We start from the raw sequence: 17724 nt of genomic DNA on the forward strand, positions 1-17724 counted from the left end.
AAAACAGGGGGATTCTTGCCATATGAATAAATAAATAAATGAATTGCATCCTCAAAGCTCTGTTGTTACATACCTTAAAAGCTTGAAATGCCATTGTGCTGCTGATGTGGCACTAATTAACATCTAAGATAATTACAGTGTATCAGGCATTAACCTCACCAAAAATGCAGGTGATTTGGGATAAATTCCAGACTCTTCTGTGGCTCCTTTTATTATCTTTTATTATTTTATCAAGGCCAGGTTGGACAGGGCTTGGAGCAACCTGGGATAGTGGAAGGGGGTTGGAATTAGATGATCTTTAAAGTCTCTTCCAACCAAACCATTCCATGATCTTTCTTAGTAATTTTTAAATCCTTTTGAAATTTCCAGGTACACTTGATTTGTTCTTTGAAATGCAGAAACTTGTAATTGCTTTGAGTTTTTTCCTACTCACCCAGAACATTCTTAGAAAATATTTTTGAAGTTTATCTTCCATTCTTCCTTCTGTGACTGCAGTGGAAAATGTCATTCTTTAAAGATCACAGAAATACCAACCTGCTCCTGACCAGCTCCTGTGGTTTTCCAAAGCCTGCAGTGTTAAAGTTTTATTTTTTATTTCCTTTTGTTTTTCCCTTAGTCACAGGGGATGTGTCAGAGGATGAACACGTAACTTCTGCTTGCCTGGGATGATATCTTTAATATTTGAGTTAAACAAATCCTGCTGTCATGTTAGAAGGAACTAGAAATTAAAACAACCCCAAGCACCTGCTGTTTTCATCCTTATCTTTGCTCTCCCCCAAGTCACAGCTTTGGCATAATACAGCTGCATTTTTCATGATAATAAATTGTTAATTACTGAAGTATTTTTCATCCTTTTCCATCAGGATTATGGTCATATCTTCACTCAGTGACACAGCTCTTATACCTGTCACAACTGAAAAAAACACCATAAAAATTTAGAAAAATACTTTAGGGACAACTGCTTTACCTCTTAGAATTTATTTATTTTTTTACTTTTCAGAAATGGCAGTTAAACAGGAAAAGGAAAAAAAAAAAAAATCCTAAATCTCTGACCCCACAGATGAAACCTGAGTCCTGAAGGTGTGTGGGAAGCACAAAATATCTGCAAAATGTTTGCTAATCAGAGCAAATTAACCAGTATAAAATAATGAGCAGCTGATTAATTCATAGGCACTGCTGGGAGTCCCTTCCTTGGTTCACAGGGGTGAGCTGGAAATGCTCAGAATGAGATTTTTATTTAATGGAATCAGAGTGGGAGATCAAAGTTGGTCCTAGCTCCTGTCCCTCCGTGCCCTTGTGGAACAGAGGACTTTGGTTAAATTAAGATTATTTTAGTGATGGTTTCTGGTGGGTTCCTGTGGACTCATCAGTGCAGGAGGTAGATGAAGAGCCCAGTCCAGCCCCTGCTGGGACACAGCTGGGACCTGGCTTGGTGCTATTTAGGGACCACTTTGGGCTGGGAAACAAATGCTGACATTGGGGGCTATTTTTGAAAGGTGTTTATTTCTCACAGTTCATCAGCTCCTGGAGTTATTTGTAGTAGATCCATCCTTTTCAGTGCCTTGGTGAGTAATGATGCTTTAAAAGGTAAAGTCTAAAAAACTCCAAAAGATATAAATTAAAAAAAAAACAAACCTTGGTTCTAGGAGGAGCAGATGGAATGATAGAAATGAGTTGTTGATTACTCAGTGATTGTAAATTGGAAAGCAGAGTTACTTAAATCTTCCTTCTGTGTCACCCTATCTTGGACTAAATCTGGTTTAAACTCCCCCAGTTCAGTGTTTGGTGCTGATGGTTTAATCATTGTCGGTGGGAGAGCAGTTCCCCCATTATTTTATCCTTAAAAACTGCCCAAGGATAAACTGTGAGCCCAGGGGAAAGGATCCTGTGAAAAATGAGTGACAGGAGAACAAAATCCAGCTGCAACATGACAGACCATGAGGATTTGGGGAAAACAGCAGGGTCAATAAACCTAAAACCAAACAAAGAAGTGCTGAAAGGCTTTAATGTATCAGCCTGAAAGTGAATAATCTTTATTTTTTAAAACAGATTGGATGTGGGACACCAAATTCACTAATGAGCAGAGTGCTCTGACTGTATTTATTTCAAGTATTTGCAAATTGTTTAATCTCTCTCCCCCCCCAGTTATTTGAGTCTCCCTTTATTGCTGCCTGTCCTGATTTGGATTTTGCCTTGCAAATGCCCTGATTTGAAGACTCTCTAATTTGGCATTTCTCTCTGCACAGCCCTTGTTGAGACTGCAGAAGGTGGAACTGGAAATGCTGTTTAAGTTCTTTTTTTGCTCTGCTGGGCAGGTTGGAAATGTCAGCTGTGATTTTCTGAGTTGGATTTGCAGACAATCAAGGTAGAGGCTGTTGAATCAGGTGACTCTGAGAAGTGCCGGATTTCTGGTGGTTAAAAATATAAAATACAGTGTTTGTGAAACCCTGCCTCCTAAAAGGGGCTCTTAATCATGCCCAGGCTGTTTTTATGGAGAACATTTGAGCACATTCATGTGCTTTGCTCCTAGTCCAGCTCATGCAATACAACACTCCAAGCTTTTTAGAGGAGTAGTTCAATCACAACCCAGTTGATCTGGAAAAAAGGCTCAGCTGCTCCCATGGGCACTGTCCTCTTATCAGTGTTTGCTGAAAGGCTGAGCACACAACAGAAGCTTTTCCTTTGACTGGGATGTTGTTGCAGGAGCTTAATGAGGTTCCTCAGAAATACCTTGGAGAGTGGAACCAACTGCAAACACACCAGGAATAGCTCAGGGCAGCGCCCTCGTGGGAGCTTTGGGCCTCTCTGCCTTCCCTGGGGAAAGGAGTGGGGGGATTTTCCAAATCAGGAGTTGGGGGCTGGAAGAAGCAGTAAACAGAAATTGTGAAAGCAGTCTGGGAGCCCAGCACAGGGAGCAGCTGGAGCAGCTGGAGAGAGCCCAGAGGAGGCTCCAGGATGAGCAGAGGGATGGAGCAGCTCTGCTGGCAGGAAAGGCTGGCACAGCTGCCATTGTTCAGCCTGGCCAGGAGAAGCTTTGGGCTGAGCTCAGGGTGGCCTTGCAGGGCCTGAAGGAGCCCCAGGAAAGCTGGAGAGAGACAATTGCCAAGGGCTGCAGGAATTGCCAGGAGCCAGGGAATGGCTGCCAGTGGCAGAGGGCAGGGCTGGATCTTGGGATCTTGGGCAGGAATTGTTCCCTGGCAGGGTGGGCAGGGGCTGGGATGGAATTGCCAGAGCAGCTGGGGCTGCCCCTGGATCCCTGGCAGTGCCCAAGGCCAGGCTGGACATTGGGAGCAGCTGGGACAGTGGGAGGTGGCCCTGCCATGGTTTGTGTTGGAATGGGATGAGCTTTGATGTCCCTTCCATCCCAAACCATTCCATGGTTCTGTGATTTGTTCCAAGATCAAAACAGGTTTCCAGTGTCGTAGAATATTCCAAGTGAAGGTTAAATAAGAAATCTGAGGGTGATAGCACACTTGGATGGAATTCTTAAGGTTTCAAAGAATCCCAGAAGGATTTCAGTTGCAAGGGACCTTCAATCCCACCCATTCCCAGCCCTGCCATGGCAGGGACACCTCCCACTGTCCCAGCTGCTCCCAATGTCCAGCCTGGCCTTGGGCACTGCCAGGGATCCAGGGGCAGCCCCAGCTGCTCTGGGCAGTGAGTGCAGAATTTGTTTCCAGTGGAATTGCACAGAGGCAGCAGCCCAGGTATAAATAGTGTGGAAAATGTCCCATGGAGCTTTATTATCCCCACAACTAATCTGCATGGGAATCAAAAGTGAAGTTCCCTTAAATTTCTTAAGGAAAATGGGAGGAGATGAGGGGCCTGGGAACATCTTTGAAGATTTATTTAAGCAGCACCCTCCATACTGGGCTGGACCAGGACTTTGAGCAGGTCTGAGTTGGTCTCACTGCTGTGTTTTGGGTTTAAGTGACACCTGAGGGATTGTAGGAACTAGTCAAGCAAGGAGTCTCAGGGAATGTGTAATTATTTCACAGTCCCTCTATGTAAAAAATGTCTTTTTAATGCTGTGACTTCCAAGAAGAGAACAAAATTTAATAGGTGATACAAGTGTTCTGGGAAGCTCTTTCTAAATTTCCTTTAAATAAAAGTAAAATAATAGAAAAAAAACCACCTGGCTTTTAGGCTGCTAAGGCTGGAATTCTAAGAAATCAGGATATGCAAGGAATAAGGTGAAAGATGTGTTTAAGTTACATTTTTTCTGATATTTAGGGGAAAAAGAATTAAATCAGAGTTGATAGAAGGAAATTATTAAACTGCTTTTTGTCCCTAAAGAGAGAGAGAGGCACAAAGATTCCCAGTTAGCAACCAGCCCAGGAGAATATCCTGCTTTCCATACCTTGCAGACTTTGAGAAATGTTTTCCAGGAAAGCTGAGTACAGCCATGAATCACTTATGGAAAACCCAGTGGAAGGAATTAGTCAAAGAAATGCTGCAGTAGCCACCCTTTGCCTATCAGGAAATGGGGCAGCTTTCCATGATTTTATACAAATCATGGGACATCCATTTTCAAAAGCTCTCATGAAAAGAGCAATGAGCAATGCTGCTCATTGACTTTCTACAAATGCTTATTTTGAAATAAATACTGACATTTCATATCAGCCAAAAGGGCTTTTCCCTTTTCTCCCTGGATTTTCCTGCTGGAATAATCAAGGGAGTTGGATGAGGGGGAACTGGCAGTGATTGGTGTCCTCACAGGCAGCAAATTGGCCAAATATTTCTTTCCTGGTTGATAATAAATGAATTATTTCATGTTATCAGTGTCATTATCAGCCAAACTCTCCAGTGTTTGCTTTGCCCCTGCAAAATGCTTGGAAGTGTGGGAACTTCCATGGTTTTCCCACTCCTTCCCATGGTTTTAACTTGATCTGTGTTCATTTTTCTGGTGTTACAGGGCTGAAAGAAATCAGAAATGCCACAATGAAGTTGGGAGGGTGAGGAATTGCAGCTTTCAGTGTTCTTGGAGTGAGTCCTGGGGGAATTTTTGTGAATGGGCTACGGATCTAAAATGTCTGGGGCAGCTCCTGGGCTTGGCAAGGATCTGCTTCTCTCTTGTCAGAGATATGAAGCTGAATATTAAATTCAGCCTGACAAATCCCAATTTCTGCAGCTCCTGCTTCCTTGCCAAGAGCTGCCTCTGCCAAAGGTGATGCATCCAAGATTTTTAGAGAGCTGCAGAGGAAGTTGGGTTGTGTTTGGGTTTGTTTTAATGGGTTTTTTGGTTTGTTGTGTGTTGGGTTTGGTGGTAGTGGTTTCTTTTCCTGTGGGAATAGCTCGTGCATGGATCTATTCTGGATTAAACCAGCCAGCTCAGGGGCAATAGGTTGAATTTTTGTTATTAATAAATGAAAGCTGCTGCCTTTATTTTGTGTTCAGCTGTTCTGAACTGCCCTGCTCAGTTCCTGGGCTGCTTTGGGAAGAGGGCAAAGTAAAGGTGTTTTGAGAAAGTGGATGGTGCCTCACATAAATCCACCTGAAGAAATTTTTGACCACCTGAAGACATTTTAAAAGTGAATTTTCAGCCGTTCAAGATCCCACAGAGCTGAGCACTCCCCTCCCTTCCCAAGCTTTACCCTCTCACTGCACCTTTCCATCCACTGGCATTTTTACTTCTCCAGAATTTGTGTCCCCTTTCCAATGCCTCAGAGAGAGCCACTTGGAATTCTTCCTGTCACTTTTGCTCTTTGAGTCTTAAAACCCGAAGCCTGCATCCTCTGCTGAATACACTTTTTATTTCTCCCTCCTCCTTTAACCATTTTTCCTGGTGGAAATTCCCTTAGAGGCTCCAGACATTCCAGCATTTGGCTGCTCTCCGATGATTTGGGGAAATGTCTCTCAACATGATTTGGAGAATGCTCTTTAAGGGACATTTTCTTTCCCTGACGGAGCTTTTTCAAAGGCAAACTCAATGCCTTTGTTTCCAGATAATTCTTGTAAGGATTGAGTCGTGTCCTGAGGAGATTATCCCTGGGTGATGTCTCAGCAGTCTCCCAGTAATCCTCAGAAATTCCCAACCTTTATCCTGCTCTTTGTTTTCCTCTTTCAGTGAGAACAAACTCAGTGGGAGATTTCTGCCACCCTCCCCAGGCATTCAGCAGCCAGCAATATTCCATGTTTTCCAGAGAGACTCCAGGGTGAGCTCCCAAGTACAAGGTGGGGATGAGCCCAAAGAAATTCCAGTGCTGATCAGGCTGCCAGGTGGATTAGGGATAAATGAACATCATAATTCCTCATTTTCTGAGGAATTTTTTGATGAATTTTTGAACAAAGCAGAGTGATTTCTGGATTTTCCTTAGAGGGTTTTGTTCTTCTCTCAGCAGGTTTGGTTAAAAATCCTGGATGGAACAGGTGTTGGAAAGTTTTTCCAAAGGGAATGTTGGGTTTTTTTTAGATAAATAGAAAAATAATTGCCACAAAATACTCTCTGAAAATGTTTATTTCCTTTTGAAGTAGCCAAATGAGGGCAGAATCATCATTCAATTTACTCTGGATCATTTGAGTAGATTCCCTGCAGGAGTGGAAACATGTTGGAAAAAGCCTTTACATTTTGGAATATATTTGCCACATTCAAAAGTTTTCTAAATGAGGCTGGTGATTACTCAGCTACTCTGTAGTGGAATTTCCAAATGCCCACTTTTGTATTCCCACTCAGTGAACAGGAATTCAGTGTTTAATGTTTGGAAATGGAAGTCATAGATTTTTCCAAGGCTGGAAGAAGCACACTGGAGGTATTTATTTTTCAGATGGTTGGCTGGAAAAGTGTGGCCCATGGAATCTGTAAATGGCCCTTGTATGACAGAGCACAACTCTGGATATTTTATTTGAATATATTTGGATCTCCTAATGCAAAAATGACACCAGCTCATTTGAAGTTATTCTAATGTATCCTGTAAGTCTTCAGGAAAAACAGCTCCTTCTTGGCACTGCAGCTGGAATTTGCATTAAAAAACCATCAGAGGGTTATTTGAATTTTTTTTTTTTAAATCCTTCAGTGGAGTCATTGTGGAGTGGCTGCAGTTTGTGTGGGAATTCAGGAATTGCCTTCCCAGGAGCCTCCCTGACATCCACAGCTGCTCCCACCTGGGCAGAGCTGGGGTCAGCATTGCAGCTTTGGGATGGACATGTGTCCTTTGGAAGGACACACAGCTCCAGGGCATGGCCCTGCAGATGGATGTTTGTGATTGCAGAAGGAATTAATTGGAGTAGGAATTCTGCCCAGGCTGCCAGAGCTCCAGGAGAGCTTGGACAGCGCTGCCAGGGATGCCCAGGCTGGGCTTGGTGGGGGTCTGGGCAGGACCAGGAGCTGGATCCATGATCCTGTGGGTCCCACTCAGGATATTCCTTGATTCTTCTTTATTCTCCTTTTGAAGTAATAGCAATAGATGCAGGAAACCTTCTGGAAGATTTTCTTTCTTCTGTCCCAGGAACAGCTGTTGAATTAGGAATCCAGAAAATTAGGAAGTGAAATGGGAACAAGCTTGAGTTGGCAATTCACAGCCCTGGAGTAGGTGAGATTTTAAACTGAAGGAGGAAAAAATAAGGTTGGAACTTTCAAGGAGTTTTTATAGCAGTTTGTGGTGACAGGACAAGAGGTGATGGCTTCAAACTGATGGAGAGAAGCTTTAGATTGGAATTAGGAAAAAATCCTTCCCTGGGAAGGTGGAGAGGTTGCCCAGAGCAGCTGGGGCTGCCCCTGGATCCCTGGCAGTGCCCAAGGCCAGGCTGGACATTGGGACAATGGGAGGTGTCCCTGCCATGGCAGGGCTGGCACTGGGTGGGCTCTGAGGTCCCTTCCAACCCAACCCAGTCTGGGATGAAATAAACAAAATTATCTCCCAGCTTTTGGAGATCCCCTGAGGAAAAACTGCTTGTTCCAAACCATTGTTCTCCACAGCTTTGTTTGCTGCACAGAAATCACCATTGTTCTTCAGCAAATGTCATCAGGGAGCAGAAACAGCTCTGGGAGGGCTTGGATCAGCCCATCAGTGCCACCTGTGCATTATCCTGGCTGTAAGGCTACACCAAATTCCCAAAAGCCATCTGGAACATCTGAGGAGCAGCCTCTGGGAGCAGGGACCACCAAGACACTCCTGGATAAAGATGGCATTTGGCTCTTATGGGGGGAGTAAATGCAGATTTCACTGCAGTGATGGCCACGCTGCCTGTTCCATTTCTGTGAGGTGGGGAATGTGCATTTCTGCTGGAGAAACTCCAGCCTGCAGAATTTGAAGGCCTTCCAAGAGGAAAGTGCTGGTGAAACTAAGAAGGGAAAACTCCCCTGGCCCAGCCTGAGGCCTGAGCTCTCCTCCTGTCCCTGTTCCCTGGCAGCAGAGCCCGACCCCCCCGGCTGTCCCCTCCTGCCAGGGACTTGTGCAGAGCCACAAGGGCCCCCTGAGCCTCCTTTGCTCCAGGCTGAGCCCCTTTCCCAGCTCCCTCAGCTCCTCCTGGGGCTCCAGACCCTTCCCAGCTCCCTCAGGAATTCTCCAGCCCCTTCCCAGCTCTGTTCCCTGCCCCTTTGACTTTCAGAAGAGATCTGGAAACAAAGCCTTGGTTACTCAAGGAAAAATTAGTTTGGCTTCTTTAATTGCTTTACCTGAACCTTTAATATGCACTGATTGACTCTTGGTTGAGATGTTGAGCAGGGAATACAGACAGGCTGACACAGATTCTTTCCTTTTGTTTTTTTTTCCTCTGTATTGACCTTTTATCTTAACCTCCTTCATTACTGGGAATGTACACGGTGGGATAAAAATATCTTGACTTCTTTGGTCTTCTCAGAAAAGTTTCAGTGAAGATGGAAATCATATTGAAGTAAAATTTCCACCTATCTTTTGGAACTGCTGTGATGATCAGTGTGTGTGTCATCAAGCCAGGCAGCCAAAGAAACATTTTTTTCCTCAAGGAATATTTACAAGACTGGGATGCTGACACCAGGCTCTTAATCTAACATTATAAAGTGGATATATATTCTGAAGACATAATGTGTAATATATATTGGAATCGTGGAATGGTTTGAGTTGGGCCTTAAAGCCCACCCAGAGCCCCCCTGCCATGGCAGGGCCACCTCCCACTGTCCCAGCTGCTCCCAATGTCCAGCCTGGCCTTGGGCACTGCCAGGGATCCAGGGGCAGCCCCAGCTGCTCTGGCAATTCCATCCCAGCCCCTGCCCACCCTGCCAGGGAACAATTCCTGCCCAAGATCCTATCTATCCATGCTCTCTGGCAGTGGGAAGACATTCCTTGTGTCCTGTCCCTCCATTCCTTGGGAAAAGTCTCTCTCCAGCTGTCTTGTAGCCCCTTCATGTCCTGGAATCTGGATCTGGATCCCAGCCTTACACAGCCAGCTCAGAATTTAACTTCTGAAATCCTCTCCTGTAAAATGCATTCTGTCTTCATCACTGCTCTTACACATGGGAGCAAAACTGAGCTCAGCTTATTGGCACTGGGTTGTTTTAAATAATGAACCATGTTTGGGTTCAGTGTTCTCTGTCTCATTTATGTTGTTGGAAGACAAGAATTGGGAAAGGATGTGTTTCCTATGGGATCAGGGGGAGCTCTGACCACCCTGGCTTTGACTGGATGGGGTGTGAGTAAAGCCCTGTCAGCTGTGGGGCTGGATTGTGGCACTGCTGGATTGTTTGTGGGGAACTTTCCCTTTTTCCCATGAAGGAGAATTAGGGAATTTTTTAGGGGGAACCTCCTGGCTCTGCACAAGTCCCTGGCAGGAGGGGACAGCCAGGGGGGTCGGGCTCTGCTGCCAGGGAACAGGGACAGGAGGAGAGCTCAGGCCTCAGGCTGGGCCAGGGGAGGCTCAGGGTGGACAGCAGCAGGAATTTGCCCATGGAAAGGGAGCTCAGGCCTTGGCAGGGGCTGCCCAGGGAGCTTTGCAGTGCCCATCCCTGGAGGTGCCCAAGGAAGGGCTGGACGTGGCACTCAGGGCTCTGGGCTGGGGACAAGGTGGGCATCGGGCACAGCTGGGACTCCATGGGCTGGGAGGGCTTTGCCAGCACCAGGGATTCTGGGATTTTGTGATTCCCTGAGCTTTGTTCTGAACCTTTCACCCCCATCCTCTCTGGTGAGCTGTCACAGCCTGGCTGTGTTTGTGTGGGAGCTTCCATTCCCCATCCCTTTGTGTTTGCTCAGGGTTGTTCTCCTTGTGGCTCTGGCACCATTTCAGCAGATCTGGGTTGCATTTCTCCAAAATGTGGTCCCTGTTCAGTCCCCAAAGGTGGCACTGGGAGCTCTCCCTGTCCCTGCGTTCCCGGTGATGTGCAGGGCTCCAGCTGTGCTCACTGGCAGAGCACGCAGGACACGCTCCAAGAATCCAGGAATTTGACTGGGAGCCTGTGTCCTATTCCCTGCACCTCTCCCTCTGCTCACTCTCACTTATTTATAACCTTACAGCTGTTCCCTCTTCATAAAACAGCCAGATCCTCATGCAGAAGGTGCTGCCTCACTCAAGAAATCATGGTCCAAATCCCCTTTTTGCTTCAGCAGTGATGTGTTTGAACATGTCCCTTCTTTCTGTCTTGGATTATTTCATTTTGCAGCTCTACAGATCTCTTAATTACTTTCTAGATTGATTTTTTTTTTCCCCTTTGAGCTATTAATTCAAATAAATAACCTTGAAAAGGTCAGAGTGGAGCTGATTTTTCCTGGTTCTCTCATGCTTCCTTTATTTCATTGTTACCCAGTGCTTGGGAGAAAGCTCTTTTTTGTCTTGGGGGCTGCAAGAGCATTTTTAACAAATAACTTCCTTCAATTCTGCTGTAAATAGATTTTCTCCAGCATGAAAAATGCCCTATTTACCCATTTTGCTTTCAAAGTCCTTGTCCTTTTTTAGTTCCTAACAAATAGAGGTGATCTTTGGGGAATTTCCACCTCTTCCCCCTTTTTTAAGCTCCCCTCTGAGGGAAGGATTTATATAGTCAGCTATATTTAGAGAAGCTCTTCAGCAAGCTGGAGAGGAGTTGTTTGAGGATTTCCTGCCCTTCCCTTTCCAGAGTTAGCTTTTCCTAGGGTGGCCTGTGCACAATTTCTGTGGTGAGCTGGACACTCCTGTCCCTGTCACCTTCTTTCCTCCTTTCTGCCATAAATAGAAATAAAAATCAACACTGCAGCTGCCCATGGGAATGATCTTGTTCACTTTTGTTGGGTTTTATTGTCATCTTTGGCTTTTTTGTTTTTCTCTGTTTATTTTCTCTCACCCCAAGATATCATGGATTAATTATAATATTGCTGGACAGTCCTCCTCAGGAATTTTCATAGACTTTTAAAAAAACACCTTCTTGAAGGTTGTTTTGATGATCTGAACCCAAATTCTCTCTCTGTGCTGAGGGATGTGTTTCTTGGATTGACTTTGCAACAACTTTCTCCTTCCCTTTTTTAATCTCCCAACCCAATTACTGCAAAAGGTGTTTCATAATGTGCTTTTTCTACTATAAATACATTACCTGTAGATAATTTTGGAATTAGAATAAAGCAGTTAATGAGTTTAACCAGAAATAAAGCCAGTAGAAATAGGCAGAGGTTTTTTTTTAACCAACTCATTTACGTTTATCCCTCTGTAACTTCAGGTGTAGAAAAGTGTTTGAGTCCTGAGTTTGTATTTGAATCTTGTGTCTTCAGCTTTGCCTGACATCTTAGGAAATGAGCACTCATTCCTCTGCTTCTGTTTGGAACAGGAAAAGATTTTCCTGGAATAGCTGGAAATCCAAACCAGAGCTGCCACTGCACCCCAGACATGAGGTCTTCAATTTTTATTATCAGCTGAGTTTATTCTTTGCAGTAAATATGTTACCTTACAGAGCATTGCAGTGCAAAGTGTGCTGAATGAATGCTCTGATAAATATTTCTAGCAGTCTTTATGACTGAAAATATCTGAGAATTGCCCAGTAGTGGGATTCTAGAACCATGGAATCCTCCTTTGAGAGGCCCAGGCAGCTCTTTGTGCCCCATTCCCTTTCCCATGGAATCAGATCCTTCAATTTATTTCACTCACATCTTTCTGAGGAATGCAGAAAATACAATGTGGAAAATGTAACTTTAAAGCACAGCTTTTTATAACCACAAAGCAGAACTTTTCACACAATTCCAGGATGGTTAATTGGGCTCTGTTTGTCTGTCTGGGCACTGGGGGGGTGAAATACCTGCAGGGTTGTGAAGCACTGAGAACTTGTGTTTGCTGCTGCCCCACCCAGCTCCTGCCCCTTTTCCATGGAGTCACCCTGTGGGCATTCCTTGGCTCCATCCAGGGCATGGTGTCATTTGGAAAAACCAGTTTGTGTTGCTGTGCTCTGATTTCTTTACTGTAAATAAGTCTGCACATAATCCTTGTGCAGTTCATTCTGTCATCCCACAGATCTGTTCTCGTTAACAAATTGCTTTGTGCAGATGATTTCCCTGCTGGAGGAATGTATTTATTTCACTTACATCTTTCTGAGGAATGCAGAAAATATAACCTGGAAAATGTAACTTTAAAACACAGCTTTTTATAACCACAAAGCAGAACTTTTCACACAATTCCAGGATGGTTCAATTTGGAAGAGACCTTAAAGATGATTTAGTTTCACCCTCCTGCCATGGGCAGAGGCACCTTCCACTATCCCAGGCTGCTCTTGGGACACTTCCAGGGATCCAGAGGCACCTTCCATTATCCCAGGCTGTCCTTGGGACACTTCCAGGGATCCAGAGGCACCTTCCACTATCCCAGGCTGTCCTTGGGACACTTGCAGGGATCCAGGGGCAGTCACAGCTTCTCTGGGAAAGGTGAACATGAGGTTTTCCTTTCTCTGAAAATGAACCTGGGCATGATTGCTTTTTGCAAATCTGACAGGATTTCTCATGAAGTAAAATTCCCTGGCAGACCAATCCTACTTTGGAACACTTTTCTCCCCAGAATCCTCCAGTCTGAGCACTGGGAGCCTGGCACACCCACTCATGCCTCTAACTTAGCCCTATAAATTCTTCCCATGCCAAGCACACCCAGGTCACAAACACAGGGAGGAGAAGGGAGGCAGAATTATCACCCAATATTAAAGTTAAAGAAATTTTAGGAAGAAATTTACTCAGAGGACAATGAGGCCCTGGCACAGAGTGCCCAGAGGAGCTGGGGCTGCCCCTGGATCCCTGGCAGTGCCCAAGGCCAGGCTGGACATTGGGAGCAGCTGGGACAGTGGGAGGTGTCCCTGCCATGGCAGAGGACACTGGATGAGCTTTAATATCCCTTCCAACCCAAACCACTCTGGGAATTTATCATTTTTGTTTTGGGGGTATTTTTTTTTTTTTTTTGTGGGGAGCAAGGGGATTATTTTTGGCCAGTAAAATGAGAGTAAGGCTTGTGCAGGGCTTTGGAGGCAAATGGCTTTAACTCAGTGCCTTCACTGCTGGCTCTGGGTGAGCAGGCAGCTCAGAATCATGGAATAATTTGGGATGGGACACAGCTCCTCTGGGCACCCTGTGCCAGGGCCTCCCCACCCTCACAGGGAGGAATTTCTTCCCGATATCTGATCCAGGTTTGTTCCAGTGCCCACAGAGCTTCCTGACCCCAAATATGCACGGATGACTCTGGAACCTGTTCATGCCTTCCTGGCTGCTCCTCCCTGTCCTTTGGCAACCCCCAGCACAATGAACCCTGTGTGATTTTCATTGTAGATAACTCCAAGATGTTTATCCCTGTCGTGGGGTGAGGCAGGATAATTAACATGGAGACAGGAATAGAAGCTGTGTGTTGATAGGAAAAGAGCAGCAGGTCTGGAGTGGGAGTACAGGGATTACACAAAGAGCACCTCCAAGGGCAGCTGTAAAACCTGCCAGGGAGGAGGGAGAATGGACTGGATTGTTCTGATTTATGGGGTAATTTTATTGATTTAAAGAATTCTCAACATATTTAACTTCACATTCATTTCTTTCTCTGAATGTTCACTTTGCTGTTGTTGTTATTATTGGTATTTTTGGTGACTTGCCCTATTTCTGTGAGACTTCTGTGGTCTCACTTCCTTCTCTCCTGTGCCTGACCTGTTCCACTGCACATGGAGATGAAATTGTGGGGCTAATTATGGCATTCCATCATTCTGTGTTCACACTATTCCACATATTTATTGGACTCTGTGATTGTCCTTCCAGCCCCAAAAATGTTCAAAAAATGATCTCTGTCACATTTCTGTCCTTGGGAAGTGCTGGAGGATCTGTCAGATGCTCTTGGTGTTTTGGAGCAACTTGTCTGAAATTTTAGAAATCAGTTTCCAGAATGTGAGCCCAAGAATCTGCAGCTTTCAAGGGAAAGGTGAAAGCTGAGGAAGGAGAGCTGACCCTGCTGTCCTGTCCCACTGCTCTGACCCCTTTGCTTTCATTCCCAAAGAGCAGCAGCACCGTGGAACCATGGAATGGTTTGGGTTGGGAGGGATTTTAAGGATCATCCATTCCCACCCCTGCCATGGCAGGGCCACCTCCCACTGTCCCAGCTGCTCCCAATGTCCAGCCTGGCCTTGGGCACTGCCAGGGATCCAGGGGCAGCCCCAGCTGCTCTGGCAATTCCATCCCAGCCCCTGCCCACCCTGCCAGGGAACAATTCCTGCCCAAGATCCCAAGATCCAGCCCTGCCCTCTGCCACTGGCAGCCATTCCCTGGCTCCTGGCAATTCCTGCAGCCCTTGGCAATTGTCTCTCTCCAGCTTTCCTGGGGCTCCTTCAGGCCCTGCAAGGCCACCCTGAGCTCAGCCCAAAGCTTCTCCTGGCCAGGCTGAACAATGGCAGCTGTGCCAGCCTTTCCTGCCAGCAGAGCTGCTCCAGCCCTCTGCTCATCCTGGAGCCTCCTCTGGGCTCTCTCCAGCAGCTCCTGTGCAGGTGATTTTTGCCCTTGTTCTGGCTGTAGCTCACCAGGGAGGCTCAAAGAGAGGACAGGAAGCAGCAAACTCTCCAAAGGGAGATAAGGGAGCAGAAAAGGTGCCCTCTGATAATATCAGAACATCAAATCCAGGACTCCTGAGGTGCTGCAATGTTCCTGTCCCAGCCAAGGTCTTTGCACAGGGGTACCAAACCTTCCAGGAGCTGAGCCCGTGGAGGGAACATTGCAACACTCAGGGTTTGGCAATGGGGCTTTTGTAACTTTGTCTCGTGGTTTCCACATCAGCTCAGGGCTCTCTACACCAAACCCTGCCTTAAACAACCTCTTCTTTACCTGCTCCAGGGACACTGGGAACTGGGGCTTTTCTTTTGACAAAATGCTTGAGTTTGATGTTAATAACTCAAAATGGTTTATTTAATAAACTGAGAGACCTGAGCTGAGCTGGAGGAGGGCAGGGCTGGATGGGATCTGGGGCAGGAATTGTTCCCTGGCAGGGTGGGCAGGGGCTGGGATGGAATTGCCAGAGCAGCTGGGGCTGCCCCTGGATCCCTGGCAGTGCCCAAGGCCAGGCTGGACATTGGGAGCTCCTGGGACAGTGGGAGGTGTCCCTGCCATGGCAGGGCTGGAAATGAGATAATCCTTAAAATCCCTCCCCATCCAAACCTTTTTGTAATTCCATAATTTCTCATCCAACCATGTCAGAAAATCATGATGATTGTGACAAAATGGAACATACCAGGAGTGATTTCTTCAGAGTTTTAAAAAGGCAAGTTAAAAACTTTGTGTCTTATCAGTAGGACTTAAATGTTTCTTTTAAATCTGGAGAACACTGTGGAAAAATTCTCAGACCCACTTGGTTTGTTTGTAGCCAGACTGGATTAGATGACAAAGTTTGAAGGGTAGCTCCTGAAGTCATTTTCCCTGGCTCTCAGTAAATTGTAGGATGGTGATCAGAGAGATTTTTACTGTTTTACTCTTCCTGAGCTCCAGGGCCAGCAGTGTCCCCCAGAGGTGCTGCAGTGACCCAGCTTGGGGCAGAACCTGCTCTGCTCTGCTGTCTCAGTGGGAGCTGCAGTGTTGCTGGTGTTGTGCAGCCTGTTTTGTGCTCAGGTGATTCATGGCCATTCCTTCCAGGTGAGCATCCCAACCTCTGCTTTGTGGAGTCATTGCCTGCTCCTTCCACATCCCAAATGTTGAGGATAGCTGGCAGCAGATTCCAGGTCAGGGACAGGATTTAGGATGTGCTCGCTGTGGTTTTCTGGGCTCAGAGGTGTCAGGGATGGTTGTGAATCCTGAATTTCTGTGTGTGCCCAGTGCAGAGCTCTCATCTCATCCTCCCTGATGGAATTTATCCCGTTTTTCCCAGAAAGGAGCCTTGGCAGGATGGATTCCCCATCCCTGGAGGTGTCCAAGGAATGTCTGGATGTGGCACTCAGTGCTCTGGGCTGGGGACAGGGGGGTGATGAGTCAGTCACAGGTTGGATTTGATAGCCTTGAAATGCTTTTCCAGCTCCAGTGATTCTGGGATTTTTAAGTGAGGACTTCCAAGAAAAAGTTCTAAGAAATTGTATTTAATTCTTTTCATGCTGTTGGTAACTTTTAACCTAAGAACAGCAGAGAATTTGACTTTAAATTTAGCAAGCAGACCCCCTAAAAATGGAGAATAGTCTTCTAAAAATCAATCTACTTCTAAAAATTTTAGAAACTTGAATAAACTTCATGTGAAAAGTTAAATATCGGTGAAATCAGGTTTTAAACTTAGCACTGTGCATTGTTTGCAGGTGTTCCTTAAAACTTGGTGCTTCTGTCATAACTCTGTGTTAAAACAGAGTGAACTAAAGGCACTTGAGATTTTGGCTGCATTATCATTTTTGGAGCATAAGAGGGTTCCAAATGGCTTATGAAAGCTTCAGTTTATAAACTTCATTAATTACTTGAAATGGTGATAAGTTTTTTTAATGGTTCTTGATTAAAAAAAAACAAAAACCACATGAAACAAAAAAGCTCCCAAAAATAATCCACAAAAACCTGTGTTCTGTGCTGCTTTTTTTGGGAAATGCTTTGAAACTGGGATACAGGTGTCCCAGAAAATGTCAGGAATTCGGGTTCCACACCTGCTCCCTGCTGCTGTGTCTCAGGTTCTGGTATAGATTGCTGAACAAGCCCCTGGTAGGAAAAAAGAAGCAAAAATTCCCCTTCCTAATTCAAAATATTGGAGTAAAAACACTCACTGAAGTAATGATTATTGTGGCTTTATCTAGGATCTTTTATTTTATCTAGGAGATAAAATAGAGTTATATATAACATATATAAATATAAAATATATAATATATATATCTATATGTATATCTATACGTATATATATGTATATATATATGTATATCTATATATATATATATGTGTATATATATATGTATATAAAATCCTAGAGTTTTTCTAGGATTATTTATGAGTTTCTAAGAAGTTTTTAGGGGGAGAAAAGATCTGGAAATTCCTCAAGCAGCCCCCAACAAAACCCTCCTCGCTTTATGAGGCTGGGAAAGAGTTTTTAATAAGGCGAGAATGGTAATTAACCCACGGAATCGCTTTGAAGAAGCTTCCAAATAATTCCTCCTTGTGATGGGATGACAATCATTTTCCCAAATCAATCTCAAACTTCAACCTGTGAGCATTTCATGGAACAAGAAGCGAGCTGTGGCATTTATTTTCCATCCCCAAGGAATCAGGAATTGGGCACTTTTCCTGCTCCCTTCGCTCCATTCCCGGAGCGTTGTGCCCAGGCAGGAACATTTTCCATCCCAGCTCGGAGTGGGAGCTGCATGGAATTACTGCCAGTGGAAACTATGCTGCAAGATCCTGG

General features: G+C 45.2%; 2 protein-coding genes across 2 annotated transcripts in view; one reads left to right on the forward strand and one right to left on the reverse strand.

Moving 5' to 3' along the window:
* LOC131581151 (trifunctional purine biosynthetic protein adenosine-3-like) overlaps nt 1-17724 on the reverse strand; it is a 310961-nt gene that overhangs the window by 88233 nt on the left and 205004 nt on the right. The gene's annotated exons all lie outside the window — the stretch shown is intronic.
* RCAN1 (regulator of calcineurin 1) overlaps nt 1-17724 on the forward strand; it is a 35754-nt gene that overhangs the window by 7037 nt on the left and 10993 nt on the right. The window lies entirely within an intron of this gene.

The sequence above is a fragment of the Poecile atricapillus genome, chromosome 1, assembly GCF_030490865.1.
Source record: "Poecile atricapillus isolate bPoeAtr1 chromosome 1, bPoeAtr1.hap1, whole genome shotgun sequence".
NCBI classification, from domain to species: Eukaryota; Metazoa; Chordata; class Aves; order Passeriformes; family Paridae; genus Poecile; species Poecile atricapillus.